Source organism: Lutra lutra, chromosome 15, assembly GCF_902655055.1.
Source record: "Lutra lutra chromosome 15, mLutLut1.2, whole genome shotgun sequence".
NCBI lineage: Eukaryota > Metazoa > Chordata > Mammalia > Carnivora > Mustelidae > Lutra > Lutra lutra.
Window position 1 is genome coordinate 60413212 of NC_062292.1, and position 15922 is coordinate 60429133.

Below are 15922 nucleotides of genomic sequence, written 5' to 3' on the forward strand. Positions count from 1 at the left end.
CGGGCTGTGTGCTCCTACCACGCCGCCCCACCCAATACCTCCTCTGGCTCTTTCCTTACAAACTGACATGTCCCACTTTAAAAAAATGGAGTATCTATTTTTTTTTAAGATTTTATTTATTTATTTATTTGGCAGAGAGAAGGAGAGAGAGAGAACACAAGCAGGCAGAGAGGCAGAGAGAGAAGCAGGGCCCCCGCCGAGCAAGGAGCCCAATGCGGGACTCGATCCCGGGACCCTGGGATCATGACCTGAGCCGAAGGCAGTGACTTAACCCACTGAGCCACCCAGGCAGCCCTTCGGAGTATCTATTTTTAAAGAAACTTGCAAAATAGGAGAAATGCATTGGTCCTCATGTATATGTCACAGCAAGAGTTTTCGGTTCCAGAATGCTTCTCTGCAAGACTCATTTAGTGAGTATCTGCCTCCGTGTATTTGTTCCTCGTCATACCCTTAACTCAGGCTGAAGTTTGCAAGTGGACTTGAAGGAGGATAGGTTTGAGGCTCGGAGAGGCCTGGCTTTAATTCTAGCCTGGCTGCTTAGTGGCAGGTTAGAAGGGCTCTGAGATCCAGTGTACTCTTCCATGACGTGGTCATCCTTGGAAGATTGAAGTTACTTGTTCCTTCATTAGTCAAAACGACGGATTACAGTGATATTTCTTGGGGCCTCTTCACTTCTCACCTTAGCATGCGAACGTCATCAGACAGACGGCACCACATTTACGGGAGCATGTTTGGGACGGTTGAGCCTATCATCAAAGCTAGTTTGCAGACACAAAACTCCCTTTGCGAAGCCCGCTCCCCAGGGGCTCCAAGGGCCAGGACTGGATGTCTAGAGGGGCAAGACTGGCTTGCAGCCGAGGAGCATGGAGTAAAGGAAGACTGAAGTCTATGTCCTGGACGGGAGGCTTAAGGAAGCTCAAAGCTCGAAGACCAACAGGATGCGAATGGGCAGAGAACCAGACCTGAATCCATGGCGGATGGTCTCCAGGAGGGGCAGAGCAGGACTCCCTGGGTGCAAGGAGAAGGAGGAGGGGTGGTGGAGAGCACTGACGACCCCAAGGGTCCCAGCCAGCCTGGGATCCCCTCCTGGGAGGAGAAGCAAGGCCGTGCCCACCATCAGAGGGACACTTTCCCAAAGCTCTTTATTCTCCACACCAGTGCTCGCCTCCACTGGCACAGATAATTAGCACTGATGGCAGTTTATTACCCAATTATTTCTGGCTCATGTTTACTAAGTGTATTACAGGCAGTTTGGACAGAGAGTCTCCCCGAGAGCCAGTTCTGGAAAATTCATCAGAAAAATAGAATCTTGGTAGTCTCCCACCCTCTTTGTGTTTCAGAAAAAAAAAATGGTAGCTCAACCATGTGGACCCCAGTGTCTGGGCTCTCCAGCTATCCTGCGTCGGTGAGAGCAGGGTGAGCGGGGCAGACAACACACAGAAGGCAGGTGGGGGTCCAAGACCAGTCTCCATCACTTCCTCACTGTTAGACCTTAAGAAAAACCACCTGACCTTTCTGGGCTTTGGCTTCCTTGGCTCTCACATGGAGGACATACCATCAGCCCCAGGGGATTACTGTGAGGGCTAAGTGGGGGCATTGAGGAGTATTTTGTGAAGTGTGACATCCTAAGCCTGTCTTGGGCGATGCTGATTTTCCCACTGGCTCGGTCATCGAACGTTTGCAGAGCATCTCTGTGGCAGCGAGACGTGGGGGATCCACAAGGAACTGTGTCTGAGAGCCCACCCCCTTGCATCAACCTGACCACACCATCATGGGGGCATGGACAAGGCCACCCGCTCCCCTCCCCCCGTGTCTGCCCTCACTCTTTTTTTTAATGATTGATTTACTTTCTTTTATAGAGAGCGAGAGTGCAAGTTGGTGGAGGGGCAGAGGAAGAGGGAGAGAGAGAGAATCCCAAGCAGACTCCCCACTGAGGGCAGAGCCTAGCTCAGGGCTCGATCCCAGAACCCTGAGATCATGATCTGAGCTAAAACCAAGAGTCCAAAGCTTAACCGACTGAGCCACCCAGGCGCCCCGGTCTTCCTTCACTCTTGGCCCAACCCCACATTCAAGTCATTCAGAAGCTATCCTGAGCCCTCCCTGCCCGGGCCACGCAGCTCCTTCCTCCGCCACTCAGTCTTCATCCGGGATTCCGCATGGGACATGTTGAGACCCCACATTACCCCAGGCGAGGTCATTCGCCTCCTGCACCGCGGTCCCCTTTAAAGCGGGACAGTGCTACTTCCAGCCTCCCGGGGTGATTGCGAGGATTAACCGGTGAATGTGTGCGAAGCGCGGGGAAGGATGCCCATGCAGAACGGTGCCTCGATCAGCACTGTCTGTCGTCGCCATCACCACCTGTTCCTCTCCCCAGCTGGCCTCCAGCTTCTCCTACCTCCCCTAGGATGACATGGCTTTGTCCCCGGATATCCCACACTGCAGTGAAGTGATCTGCCACGAAGCCTGTCCTCCCCAAATACTGTCAACATTGCCTGGGATGTCAACAGCCCTGTCTTGAGTCTCGGTGTCCCCTGCACCGAGGACAGTGCCAGGCATGGGGCAAGTGCTTGAGACATCATGGAATTAAATTTAAAATGAGCCATATCTTTGATGCAGTTTTTATTGATTTTGAAAAGGGTGACATTCCCTTTGGTGAGGCTAGGTGGAGCCGTAGAAGGATGGACTTGACCTATGGTGTCGGGAGGCTCTTCTCCTGTTGTCATCATCGCCACGGCCGCCTCCTTTGGCTCACGGCACTTAATTCCCGGTGACTTACTTTTCAGCCCATTCTTCCTGTTGAATGGGGTCCATTTCCGCAACTGGGCACTGATGTGCCCGTGCAGGGGCTGGGCTGGTTCCTGTATCCGTGAATGGGTTGTGGGGTCCTGGCCTGGAAAATGGAGTGTCATCTCCAGGGCTGTGTGCTCAGGAGCCCCGAGCAGTGGCACATGCAGGATAGGATTTTTGGTGCCTTGGGTTTGCATGTTGACATCTTCCAACCCACAGGAATGCACAGGGTCAGAAAGGAGGCACTGGGAATGGGAGGGTCTGGAAGGGATAGGAGGAGCCTTGGATAACTGACCTTGGTAGGTACCTTTGTATTTAAAAAGAGCTCCTTCTGCAAGGCTGCTAGCAGCTTCCTGTTTGGCTTCCCACCGCAGCCTCTACTTTTAGGCTTTATACTTGCTGCCCCGCGGACCCAGAGCCCCAGTGCGGCTCAGGACCGTGTGGGCCGAGCCTTGCTGAGTCCACGCAGTGCTGCTGACCACAGGGCTCCAGCCCAGGAGGAAAAGCTGCTGTTCAATCCCCAGCAAAGTTATGGGCAAGAGCCCCGTGCCTCCCAGGAAGCTTCCTCCCACAGAATTCAAGGAATCCCGGTGAAATTCCAAGTACTCCTCAGACGCCTGCAGGGCAGGGCCACCCCCACCACAGGGACGCGGGCAACACAGGCCCATCCACAGAGCCCTGTCCTCCTGCTGTGTCCATTTCCTAGCTCCCTGGGCACTTGGATACCCCGGAGGCAGCCCCTACCCCTTCCGGGAGCCCTAAAACAGACCACCCTTCCCACCGCTCTTCTAAAATCTTACATTCCACCAGCCACTCTCAGGGGTTCCTTCATCTCTTGAGCCCTCCGCCTTCCCCCTGCCCACCCCACCAGGTTCCTCCTCCACCCTGCACAGGCAAACAACCCGACCACCTCTCCAAGACTCTCCATCCTCTCGCCTCCTGCAGACATTCACTACCCCACCTCACGTGCTTATGCAATCCTAACACGTGCCCGCCTGTGGTGCTTGGTACTTGGTACTTGGTCTGTGGGGGTAACCAGAGTCCACGTGTTCTAGCCCGCGTGAAGACACAGATGTTAAAGCACAAACACATTCATGCCTATGTAATTGCCAACGGTGATACGGTGAACGGTGACACGTTCTGTGAATCAGAAAAGGCACAGGTTCTGGAAGAGAAACCTAGTTTAGTTCAGCGTGGCAGTAGGGAGGGCGTGTGCAGTTCGGGGAAGGTCCCAGAGAAAGTACCACTGGCACTTGGAACTAAGGGTTATTCCGAGTTACCCACATCAATAGCAGGGGAAAGTGCTTTCCGGATGGCATGTGACAAGGTCCTGGTGCAGGGCAGAGTCTGGCATGTTTCAGGACTACAAGGGGAGAGGGTGGGGATGGAACACTGAGAGCACCGGGCAGCATGGTATGAGATGAGGCCAGGGGCAGAGTCCCAGAGGCCGGATTGGGCAGGGTGAGTGGAGAAGGTGAGGGGTTTGGGATCTATTCTACCTGCAATAGGAAAAGTCGAAAACTGGGGAGGCTGCCCTTCCATCCGGGTGGCTGGGTGCTGTGGGCAAAGGTGACACAGCCTTCCAGAAGTCAGGTGAGCTGGGATGGCCAAGAAGCTCTTCCCAGAGGACCATGGGGTGGAAATGGCTTGGCCACAGCTGGATGTCACTCAGTGAACCCAGGAAATTGTAATGGGCACAAAACCTAGCGTTCCGCAGACTTCCCATGTAAACTGCACGGTGGCTCCTGGCTCTGAGAGGGTGTTATTGTCTGCATTTTATAGCTCAGTCAGCTCAGGCCGAGGGGAGCGGGTGTGCAGCGCAGGGGGTTGTGCGGCTGAGGGACAGGCCGGGATGCAGGCCCAGATCTTCTGACATCGAGACCAATACATTTGCTCACAGCCAGAGGGCCTGCAGAGGAGAGGGAAACTCCCCTGGGAAGTGAGAGTGGCCAGAGGGGAGCACGGAGTGCAGAGGGCTCCATGGCTCCTTCCCGTCACACAGCTGTGACAGGCTCCCAAAGACAGAAGAAGCATGAAGCTCCGGATTTCAGATTAACATCTGAAGAGAGTGAGGTGCCGGAAGGAGGGTTCCGTCGTGAGCCAGCCGCCCCGGCCGGCTCTCAGGCGGGTGCCGGCATCTTCAGAGCAGAGCTGATCCATCCAGGGGCAAAAGCCAGTCCTCCGGGCGGTTGGACAAGATGCCCCACAGCTTGCGCAGCATTGGCTCAAAGCGTCTGCAGCCTGGACCCCGCGCTGGGGGAGGCTGACTGCAGAGCCGCCTTCCCCAGAGCACAGGACACAACGGCAGACACACCTTCCCTAAGTCAGCTGCGTTTCTTTGTACACAGGAGTATTGAACGCTCTCGAAAGGAAATTAGGAAAACGGTCCATTTTACAAGAGCATCCAAAAGACCGAAGTACGGAGGAGCAGGTGCCCTCCCGCACCCCCAGCGCCCCAGAACGTTCTCTGGCCTGAGCGCGCTCCTCACCTTCCTCCTTGCACCGAGGTCATGGGTATACAGCTGACACCCGCCAGGAGCCAGGCCATAGCCAGTGGTATGTCCCCCCTTCCCACATGGCCTTGGATGCAGAAGAACTTCACAAATTAGGCATTAAAGGAGTTAATCGATTAACAAGGAAAGCAGATGGGGGGACAGTGGGGGGACAGATAAATAATGTAACTTTTTATTTTTTTTAAAGATTTTATTTATTTATTTGACAGAGATCACAAGTAGGCAGAGAGGCAGGTAGAGAGAGAGGAAGCAGGCTCCCCGCTGAGCAGAGAGCCCGACGCCACAGGGCTTGATCCCAGGACCCTGGGATCATGACCTGAGCTGAAGGCAGAGGCTTTAACCCACTGAGCCACCCAGGCGCCCCTAACGTAACTTTTTAAAATCGAAAACACAACATGGTCAAGTGGGAGGCACCCAGGGCAGGGGAAAGAGTGTGGGGTCTCTCCTGGGTTTAAATCCTGGCTCTGCCACTTCCCAACTGGGAGAATCCACACAAGCTACTTCTCCGTCTGGGTTGCAGCCTTGGTGAGCCAGGGCTTACCGAAGCCTCCTTCACGAGGCGTTATGAAGATGACATGAGCTGACCTGTAGAGAGTACCGAGCATGGTAGACAGAGCAGGAGCTTGAGAAATGGTAGTTTCCTCCCATCTCTGGAGAGCAGAGTGCTTTAATACGGGCCTTAGAGGTGACCAGGGTATGAATCCTGGCTCCCCGGTTTACCAGCTGCCTTATCCCAGCATGACTCCCTCTCCTTATGGCTCAGTTTCCTCCTTTGCAAAATGGGGTGGTGATAACAGAAGCCATCTGGGAGCATTGTTCCAGATTAAGCGAGAGCAGTTGTGTGCAGCATCTCCCTCGCCGAGAGCCCCGGGCCATCCCGCCTGGACCCAGCACCGGGGGAATGCGTTTTTGGAATCTCTCTGCCCCTCTAGGTCAGTGATACCTCTACAAATTCCTCTATGCTCACACATGTGTCCACCTCCACTTCCCTGCAGACAGGCAGCCCTTCTGTGTGCTAAGCAGGACCTGTCTAGAAATCCATTTTCATGGCCCTGTCACCAGGACACACACAGAGCCATCAGCAGCCACATACCGTCTGCCCCCAGCATCGTTGGTGCTGGTGATCCCCCCACATCTGCCACCCGGCTCAGCGTGCTGTGAAATGCGGTGTGTGAAGAACATACAGTGGAAAGTTAATGAGAACAATAAACTCTGATTTGAAGAGTCGGTGCCGCTAGCCCACACCACTTCCGTCCTCAGCCTCGTCCCTTCTGTGTCCCTCTGTCTGCCCCGCTCCTCTGCTCTGTTTCAGGAACTTGTCCGATACCAGCTTGGGTATGACGCAGTGGGAACGGGGATCTCCTTGAAGAAGAGGTGGAAGTGCTGGGCCGCGGGCACATCCCCATTCTCCGCCTTCCCTCCCACCCTGCCTGGTGCCGGTGCTGGGGAGAGATGCGTGCTCCCAGCAGCCAGCCAGTGGCACCCGGCAGGGCCAAGTCCCTCGGCCACCATGCCTCCCCTGGGGACACGCCTCCCCTGGAGTGTCACCCGTACAGAGAACCAGGGCTTTGGGAGGGTGGGAGTGAGGGAGCAGGGTAGTGCGCTCAGGTCAGCACTGGCTGCCAACAGCCTCTGGTTCTGAGCCACAAGTGGGCACCGCTGCTGGGGAGTCAGTCTCATATCAGATCAGCTGCCTACTTGCTTTGTGACTTTACCAAATGATTTAACCCGAGCCTCAGTGCCCTATTTGGGGGGGGGGGGTGGAGGGGAGTAACGTGTGCATACTTTGGGGTTGCTGTATCAAGTATCCAGTAGAATGTTCAGCATCCAGGAGGCCCCCAGTTAACACCAGCCATTCTTGTGGGCAATAGCGGTATTACTAACACTGGACTTTTTGGAGTCCCCTCTGCCTGTCTTGGTTTCTACTTTGTCACCATAGACACTGTGCTCAGTCTGGCTCCTCTGGTCTTGTTTTTGCTCCAATAAATAGATCTTTGACTTCATTTTCTAGTTTCTACCCTGTAAGCCCCACTAACCACTGAGGCTAAGGAGCCCGTGCCCCAGACCCTGCCTGGACACTCCCCATCCCTGGTCCCCAGACCCTCACGTCACTCCTGAGTCCCATCCTGGGCTTGGTGGCCCAGAGCAGGTCTTTCAGCCCCTCCCCGGTCAGTTGGCCTTTCTACCTACCTCCCCAGTTCTGGTTCCCCAAAGTGGCCTGAGCCCTGTGGGCTGCTCTGTTGGACTAGCTGATAGGGTGGGCAGGAGGGGGAAGAGGCAACTTCTCCTCTCCAGGCTGGGATCAGAGAGACTCAGGCACCTCCGGATGCCTCTCAGACACCTGGGCCTGGGAGCCCTGCTCTGGTTCGTTCATTCATTCACTCGTTCAGTTGTAAATATCTAGTGACTTCCTGTTCATCTTGGGGAAGATTTAGCAATCACGTCATTACCAGTATGTCCTTGACCTTGAGGAACTGTCCCCCAAAATGATTCCTGAACCAGATGGGAAGAAACCACAACTACAATCTAGGCCAACAAATACGAAGACTTCAGAGTTCTGGCCCCAGCCTCCGTCGGCAATGGGTCCAGATGTCAGAGTGGGATGGCAGAGAGGCGGACTGCTCTGTGGGGCTGCCTGGGGCCCCCCACCAGCCATTCTCAGGATTCCCCGTCTCTGTCAGATGCATGTTATCATCAGATTCAGCCCCCAGAAAACCAGTTGTGTCTTTGTAAACAACAGCAAAAGCTGCAGATGCTCTGTGCTAAGAGTCAATGAGACCGCAGGGTGTGTGGGGCCAAGCTGGCAGCTCCCCGGACTGGGGAAGTGGGAGGGCCCCAAGGTATCCTCCTCCAGGGACCCACCTGGAGGACCCAGAAGATTCCACACTAGGAATCTCACTTGACTAACACAAAAAGAAGTAAGCCTCCTCCCAGTCAGTGACAGAACAAGAGGAAAAAATGCAAAGAAAAGGTTTGGGTGCTCCAAGGGTCAGAGGCCTATCATCATCACAGGAGCTGGATTCTGGGGTGTAGGAGCTCCCAGGAAGGCTGGCTTGGGGCTGGGACCAGGTGGAGTGATGGAAGCCATGTCTCCTTCTGCCCCAAATGCACAGGCTGGAAGCATGACAAGCAGGGGCTCAGAACCACTCATTGGGAGCCACAACTGGCTCCCCAGCGGCAGGTGGTGCCAGAGACTCAATCAGGAGGCTGCCAGGGTCCTAGAGGGGAGACCAAATGAGGGTCCTAGAGGGGAGATCTCAGGCCCAGCTGAGATCCAGGGCAGCAGCCAGAGTCCCCAGTGTCCTCGGAGTCCTGGGAAAACCATGTGGGTGGGGTCCTATGACCCAGAAAACTGTCCACTGACCCGAAACCTCAGGCATGTCAAATATAAACAAGCCAGCAGAGGCCTCTGAGAAACCTGCTGGGCGAGGGGGTCCACTGGAGAAAGTAGTGAAGGATAAATGCATAATAAGAATGTGTCTCTCATGCTAGTGAAACCCAGTCCAGACAGAACATGAGTGTGGTCGCAAGGGAAGCCTTTCAGTGAAACATGGTGCCTCTCCCAACATGGGGGGCTCTTTAAAAACACTGGAAATTGTTTTTTCTGCTGTGGGAAAAAATACCTCCCTCTGTACCAAGAAAAAAGGATGTGGTCAGAAAGGAAGGGGCGGAGGAGGAGGTGGGAGGCTTCTTGGAGTCTGACATAAACAGTGCAGAATGAGGAAAAACCTAATTTTAAAAACTTACTCTGTAATCATGGTGCAAACCATCTGAGAACCGGGAGCCCTGCCAGGGCCGGGCCGGGGACTGGTGTCTAAACAGGCTGAGAAGCTGCCTAGAGGCGGTGGGCGTCTGGACTCACCAGGTGACACAGGGCAGCGGCCTTGAACTCCTGCTTCCCCCACCTCCCACTGCAGCCCTCTCCCCAGCCTGAGCCCTGCCCCCACATGCTCCTTGAAAGGGGCTTCTCTTCCTCCTCTCCTCTCCCTTCACCCACCAGCCATGGGGCTGTTACTTCCAGCAACTCAGGTCGGGGGTGAGGGGTGGATTCAGGGACACGAAGGTGCTGGCCCCTGCCTTTGCCAAGTCAGAAGTGATCCTGAGCCATGGACTCTGGGATGTGGCACTGACTGCTTGTCCCTGCAGTAGATGGAGAAAAGCCTGAATCCTCAGAAAACATGACGTTCTCTTTAATTTTCCACACTCCTGAGTGGTAATGCCATAGGTTTGAGCCCTGAAGATGAAGAGAGAAGCCAGGAGCCCCTTCCCGCCATCAGAGTGCAGTGAAGTTAACACAGCAGCCAAATTCCTGTAGGAGCAGGTCAGAGGGTGGACGAACCACAGACTCTCAGAGCAGTGCCTGTGGTATGATCAGGGCTAATATCGGCCTGAGAGCTGGAGCGGGGTTTCCGAGGTCCCCTGTCCTGCCTGCATTAACTCTTCAGTTGGTAGACTTTGGAGAGATCTGGGGCCCTGGGAGGCATTTGGGGAGAGTGGAAGGTGTCTGTTTAGCATTGTTTAAAAAAATGTTTCAATATTTTAACAACTGGTATGGCGATAGCAAGTGTCTATTGGCTAATACCACCCATGACTATTATCATTATTTTTTCAGAGCCTTTGGACCACTAATTTAGTACCAGGGAGTCACTGTGAGAAAAGCACATAATTTTGAATCAGATCCTAGATTCGCAACTCAGCTCTGCCCATCGCTAGCTGTATGACCTTGAACAAGTTCCCTATTGTGTAATGGAAAGTAGAATGATACCCACTTCATGAGATTGATCTAAGAAGTGTGTGCAAAGCTATTTCTGAGAGTACTCTGTAAATGTTAAGACTGAACAGATGTGAGTGAGTAAAAGCACACAAACCAAAAGGAAATACTGATTTGGAGCTGTCCGGGGTTCTGAAGCTACAGGGCTTGAGATCTCCACCTGTCCCCAACATTTGTAGGGCCCAAGGAAAGAACACAAATGAAGGCCCACATATTAATTTTAATTATTTTCTAAATTTTCTAAGTACTAAATTTAATTCTGAGTCAACTAATGGAAAGCTAATGGTGTAAGTCAGACTAAGTGCTAAATCGCATCAGTTCTGTCCTCCTACCCTGATAGACACAACTTTATAACAACCTAGGAAACAAGGTTCAGATTTAGAATCCTTGGACTCCTCAGAATTCTGTGCTAGAGTGTAGCAGCGCAGGAAGAACTGACCCCAACTGGCCCCACTCCTCTTCCCACCCTGGCTCATTACCATATTGAGAGATATGGACCATCACACATATGCATGTGGATGCCTAACACACGTGTCCAAACTCCATGTGCACCCCCAACAAACAGCCAAGCTTTGGCACACACAGGTAGAGTAGGCTGCCCTTAGGAAGACAGAATGGGCAAAAGGCCTGCATTGACCATGGAGGCACATTTGGAGCCCTACGGGCTGGGAATACTGAGATCCCAGATACCCAGACTGTGGTCTAGAAGGAGGGCAACAGGCTTCAGGTGGGCATGTCTTCTTAGCCCCACAGGCCCCCTTGCTCAGTGTGGACTAGCATAGCTACAAGATACCAGAGTGGGTCCCTTAAAGCATAAGGCCAGGCAGGGACTCCTCTCACCTGGTCTGAGGGGCCGTGTCATCTTGGATCCCAAAGCCTCCCTTGGAGCTTGAAACAGGCTTGAAACTACACATCCATCAGGGGACATCAGTGTCAGCAGTGCTGCTTCTCCCTGCCCTCGAGAATGCTGCTGCTGGCCTCCATCCCCGTGGTGACCACAAGACTTGGTGGGGAGCAAAGAGGGCTTCTTCAGAGAGGTTGCACTGTCCCTTGTGGGCACTGGGAGAACTGGCTGGAACCTGGACCTCAACCCAGGGATCCCTTATTTGAATGAAATGTTTCACATGAGTTTGTTTAAATGAGATTTGCCTTTTTCTTCTAAAAATCGGATGCAGAAAGCACGAAGGTTGCAATAATCGATGTTTTCATTATTAGCTCCATCGGTGAGTCCATTAGCTGTGAGCTTTGGGTCAATGACTGGTTCTCTAAAGTGAAAATGCCATGTTTATCACCGTGAGGAGAGGGTTGTAGGAAGAGGGGAAACAGATACTAAGGTCTACCCAGCATGTTATAGTTTACAAAGTGCTCACATTCCATCACTCCAGTTGATCCTGTAATAGCTCTGAGATGTAAGGAGCCTGTGAGGAGTTATTCTTCTTCCCATTTTACACACGAGGATCCTGAGGCTGACAGGAGCAGCTTGTCTGAGGCCAGCCCACTGTTACCTTGGGACTGACACCCAAACCACCAAGCACAGTGTGAGTGTTTTCTCCACTCAGCACGGCGAAGACTTCGAAGAGAAAAAATGAGATGAAGAACTCATTTACGGTTAAGGTTAAGATTAAGGCACTTTCCCACAAGTGTGGTAAAGGAGAGAGAGCAGGGTTTGGGGTCAGAGAGACCTGACTTCAGATCCTGGTGCTGCCCTTCCCATTGGAAGGACTTTGCACAGTTCATTCTGAGCTTCTTTTCCTTATGTGACCAGCATATCAACATCCCTGCCTCACACGGTTGCTGTCAGCTGCTTGCCCATGGAAGGATCAGTGGCTGTTAGTTTCCTTCCTTCCCAACCCTCCCCGCATTGCTCTTCCTTACTAATACCTCAAGCCAGATCTCACTTGTACCACACACAGTGCTACATACTTTGCATTCATTACCTCATTTAATGCTCACACCAAGTACATCAAGTAAATCCTATTACTGTGTCCTATTTTGTAGGTGGGGAAGCTGGTACAGAGAGGGCAAGTGACTTGCCTAACTGACACAGCCAGTAGGTGGTAGCACTTGGTTCACAAGCCGAGGCACCTTGGCTCCAAATTCCTGCTCTCGGCCACTCTGCCCAACCTTCTCCCCACCTCGCTCTCTCGTTCCCTTTGTTGCCCAACTTCTTGAAGGAATTACCTGAACTCCAAGTATTTTCTTGTGCTTTCTCATTCCCTCTGTAACCCCTTACAGGACAGCCTCCACCACACATCCTGACTGCTGTCTTGATAATTAATAATTCTCATGGTCTTTTTCTTAACCCCACTCTCTTCAGTTCATGTGGCTTTCGGCAACGATGGCTTCCTGAAATTCTCTTAACTTTGGAAGTGAGTTGTCCCCGTTTGCTGACTCTTCTGCTTCTTAGGCTCCTCTTGTCTCCTGGCCATCTGAACAAACCTCCTAAGGTATCTCTTTTATCCCCAGTCATCTCACCATCACCAATCAGCCAATCCTCTCCATGCAGATAGTTGACAAATTTAGTAGCCCTGACTTTCTCCTAAGCTCTTGATCCAGCCATGCAATTCCACAAAAGTAGGTAATTATGAACTCCTTCTATGTGCCAGGTACTGTTCTAGGTACTGGAGATATGGCAGTGAATAAAACAGGGAATCCCTTCCTTCTTTAGGGTTACCTTTGAGGACCCGGGTGAGGGGAGAGAGACCACAAACAAAGTAAGTAATACAGTGTATTAGACAGTGGAGAAAAGTAAAGGAGAGTCAGGAGATGGGGAGTGCTGGGGCAGGAAGCTGTGATTTTAAGTACAGTTGGCAAGAAAATTTGCACTGAGAACATGATACTTGAGCCAGCAATAATGGAGCCAAGAGAGCAAGCCTTAAAGATCCTGAGGGAAGAATGCTTAAGGTAAAATGAAGAGTCTGTGCAAAGGCCATAAGGTGGGAGTCTTCCTGGCATGCTCAGCTGAATGGGCAAGAAGGAAAGAAAAGTTGATGATAGCCAAAAGGAAATGGAGAGCTAGATCATGTAGGGCCACATAGGTTCTGTCAAGAACTGGGCTTTTCCTGAGTGGCTTAGGAGCCATGGAATCATTTTGGGTAGAGGAATGACATAATTTCACATTTGTTTCACAAGATCACTGAGACTACCATGTTGAAAATAGACCAGGGCAGCAGAGCAGAGGTTTTAGCAAGGAGGAGACTGGTCAGGAGGCTAGGGCAGCAGTCCAGGAAGAACAGCTCTAGCGTGGATCCGGGTAGGGCAATGGAGGTGATAGATGGACAAGAGTTGAATTCTGGATAGATTTTGATGACATCAACAGGATTTGCTGATAGTACGTGGAATGTGAGAGTGTGGTCAAGAGTGACTCCTAAGTTGTTGGCAGGTGGGCAGTTGGGTCTTTGGATCTAGAGCTCAGGGAAGCAATCCAGATTGGAGATAGACCTTTGGAAGTTGTCAGGATGTAGATGGTACTTAGCTGTGGGACTGGATTCACCAAGGGAACGTGAGTAGATAGAAAGGAGAAGAGAACCGAAAACTGAGACCTGGCACTTTCCAAGGGTAAAAGGTTGAGAAATGAAGCAGAATCAGCAAGGGATGGCGAGGAAGAGCTCATGAGACACACGGGGAAACAGGAGTCATGCGTGTGCTCGATGTGTCAGCCACTGTGTTCCGGGCAAAGATGCAAAGACAAACGTGACTCCATCTTCACTCCCTCATGGAGGAGTCAGGACTTTGCGCTCTGAAATACCACTGTGGGTGGGTCCAGGGATGGGTGTGGGATATATGAGGCAGTGGGACCACACCTTGTTACTTCTGAGAATGACTTTACACACACACACACACACACACACACACACACACACACACACACATGTCAACTGTGTGTGGCTCCTCTCAGTGTTTTACTTTATCCCTTCTTTTTGTCTGTGACAGGCAATCAGTTACCAAGCCATAGAGTATCTGCCCCTCCCCTCCGTTCCTTCCAGCCTAGATGGAAGCCTCATTAAAGATCACCTACAATGTTGCAAAATCTCCTAAACATCCAGGTTCCCTCCTGTTGGCCCTCTAATTCTCCTTCTTACATCACCCTACTTCCTGGCACATTATCCCCTGCTCAAAAGTCCTACCACCTCTGGAATGAAGCCCAATGCCTAAGCCCATTACTAAAGGCTACTTCACAGACTGACTCTGCACTGTCCACCCAGCGTTGTCTCTACTCTTCCTAGGTGGTCCTTCTGTTTCCTGGACACTCCATGTTCATGCTTAAGGCCACATGTTTGCCCATGGTAGAACCTCCCACTGGGGTGTGCCTTTTTTTGATCCCATATTTCATACCCATTTCCTCTGCAAAGCTCTCCCCCTATAGCCTGCATGGATGTCCATGTCTCCAACATCCTGTATCACTCCGAGTCTGTGTCGTTCACTTTTGTATGTAGGTATATAATGGCCATTATATACCATTATATATATAATGGTACATAGTTTTACCATTTATATGGTATATATATGGTGTAATTATATGCCATATTATATGGTGTGTGTGTGTGTGTATGGCATATATATGATACACAATTTAGTATATATACGGTATATAATTTAGTGACTGTCACTAAATACATTTATATTCACCAGTTCATTTTTTTTTAAGATTTTATCTATTTATTTGACAGACAAAGATCCCAAGTAGGCAGAGAGGCAGGCAGAGAGAGAGGAGGAAGCAGGCTCCCCTCTGAGCAGAGAGCCGATGCAGCATGATCACTTTGGGCCATGTGGAATTTGAAGTGCCTCCAGCACTTCAAAGTAGTCCTCTTAAATGGTCAGAGAGTGACTCCAGGGTCCTATCACTCTTGGAGTTTATCAGGGACTTCTTTGAAAACCATTACCAGGGCACCTGGGTGGCTCAGTGTTTAAGCCTTCGGCTCAGATCATAATCCCAGGGTCCTGGGATTGAGTCCCACATCAGGCTCCCCCTGCTCTGTGGGGAGCCTGCTTCTCCCTCCCCCTCTGCCTGCCATCCCCCTGCTTATGCTCTCGCTCTCTCTCTCTGTCTCTCTCTGTCAGATAAATAAATCTTGAAAAGAAAAGAAAAAAAAAGAATACTATTACCAAAGCCAGTTTATCAGCTACATAAACCAGTCATGCACTGTATAGGCATAACTCTTTTGGAGGAAAAAAAAAAGCGCCACTACCTTAGAATGTACATTAGTACCTATTTTTCATAAAAGAAATAAAAATATGATATTTTTGCAAAAAAGAAACCTATTCACTAGACTTACATCATAATGAATTTTGGCTACTTCCAAAATCAAACCTTCCCTTAATGATGGAGCCTTTCAGTCCCTGGAGCTGTGGGAGAGAACATGCCTCAGACCCAAAGGATTTCCGATAGAGCAGTGTCAGAAGTCACAGCAATGTGAATGGACTGAAACAGGGCCTCCCAAGGTCACCTTGCCCACTGGCTACACTCAGCCAGGTACCTTGTTCTGATGTGATGAATAAGAAACTTGTTTTATTTCTCTATTCCACAGAATTGTCCAAGAAAAGGGTATCTTCCTTCTCCCCCAAGACAGGCACAGGAGTGCAACTTTACTGTATTATCTCTGTTTGCAGAAAATCTGGGACCAAACTAACTTTGTAAATTTCCCACATGACTGCCGTCTAGAACCCTGGGCTTAAGTCTGCTCACATACCTCTAGGCAGGAAGGTAAGGCCAAAAATAGGAACTGTAAAGACTCTATGGACAAAGTTTCTTAATTGACCAGCAAGATAGCCAGTCCTGAGAAGGACAGTGTTATACCAGAATCAAAAACCAAGAACACACCAGAATGAAAAATTCCCCAACCAATATGCC

At 51.2% G+C, this 15922-nt stretch overlaps 1 protein-coding gene across 3 annotated transcripts in view; it reads left to right on the forward strand.

Moving 5' to 3' along the window:
• FAM78B (family with sequence similarity 78 member B) overlaps positions 1-15922 on the forward strand; it is an 86158-nt gene that overhangs the window by 56084 nt on the left and 14152 nt on the right. The window contains exon 1 of one of the 3 annotated variants that reach the window (XR_007123016.1): positions 15158-15544. The exons of the other annotated variants lie outside the window; for them this stretch is intronic. The gene's annotated coding sequence lies outside the window, so the exon portion shown is untranslated. Of the gene's footprint in view, positions 1-15157; positions 15545-15922 lie in introns of those variants that run through there. 3 annotated transcript variants of the gene reach the window in all.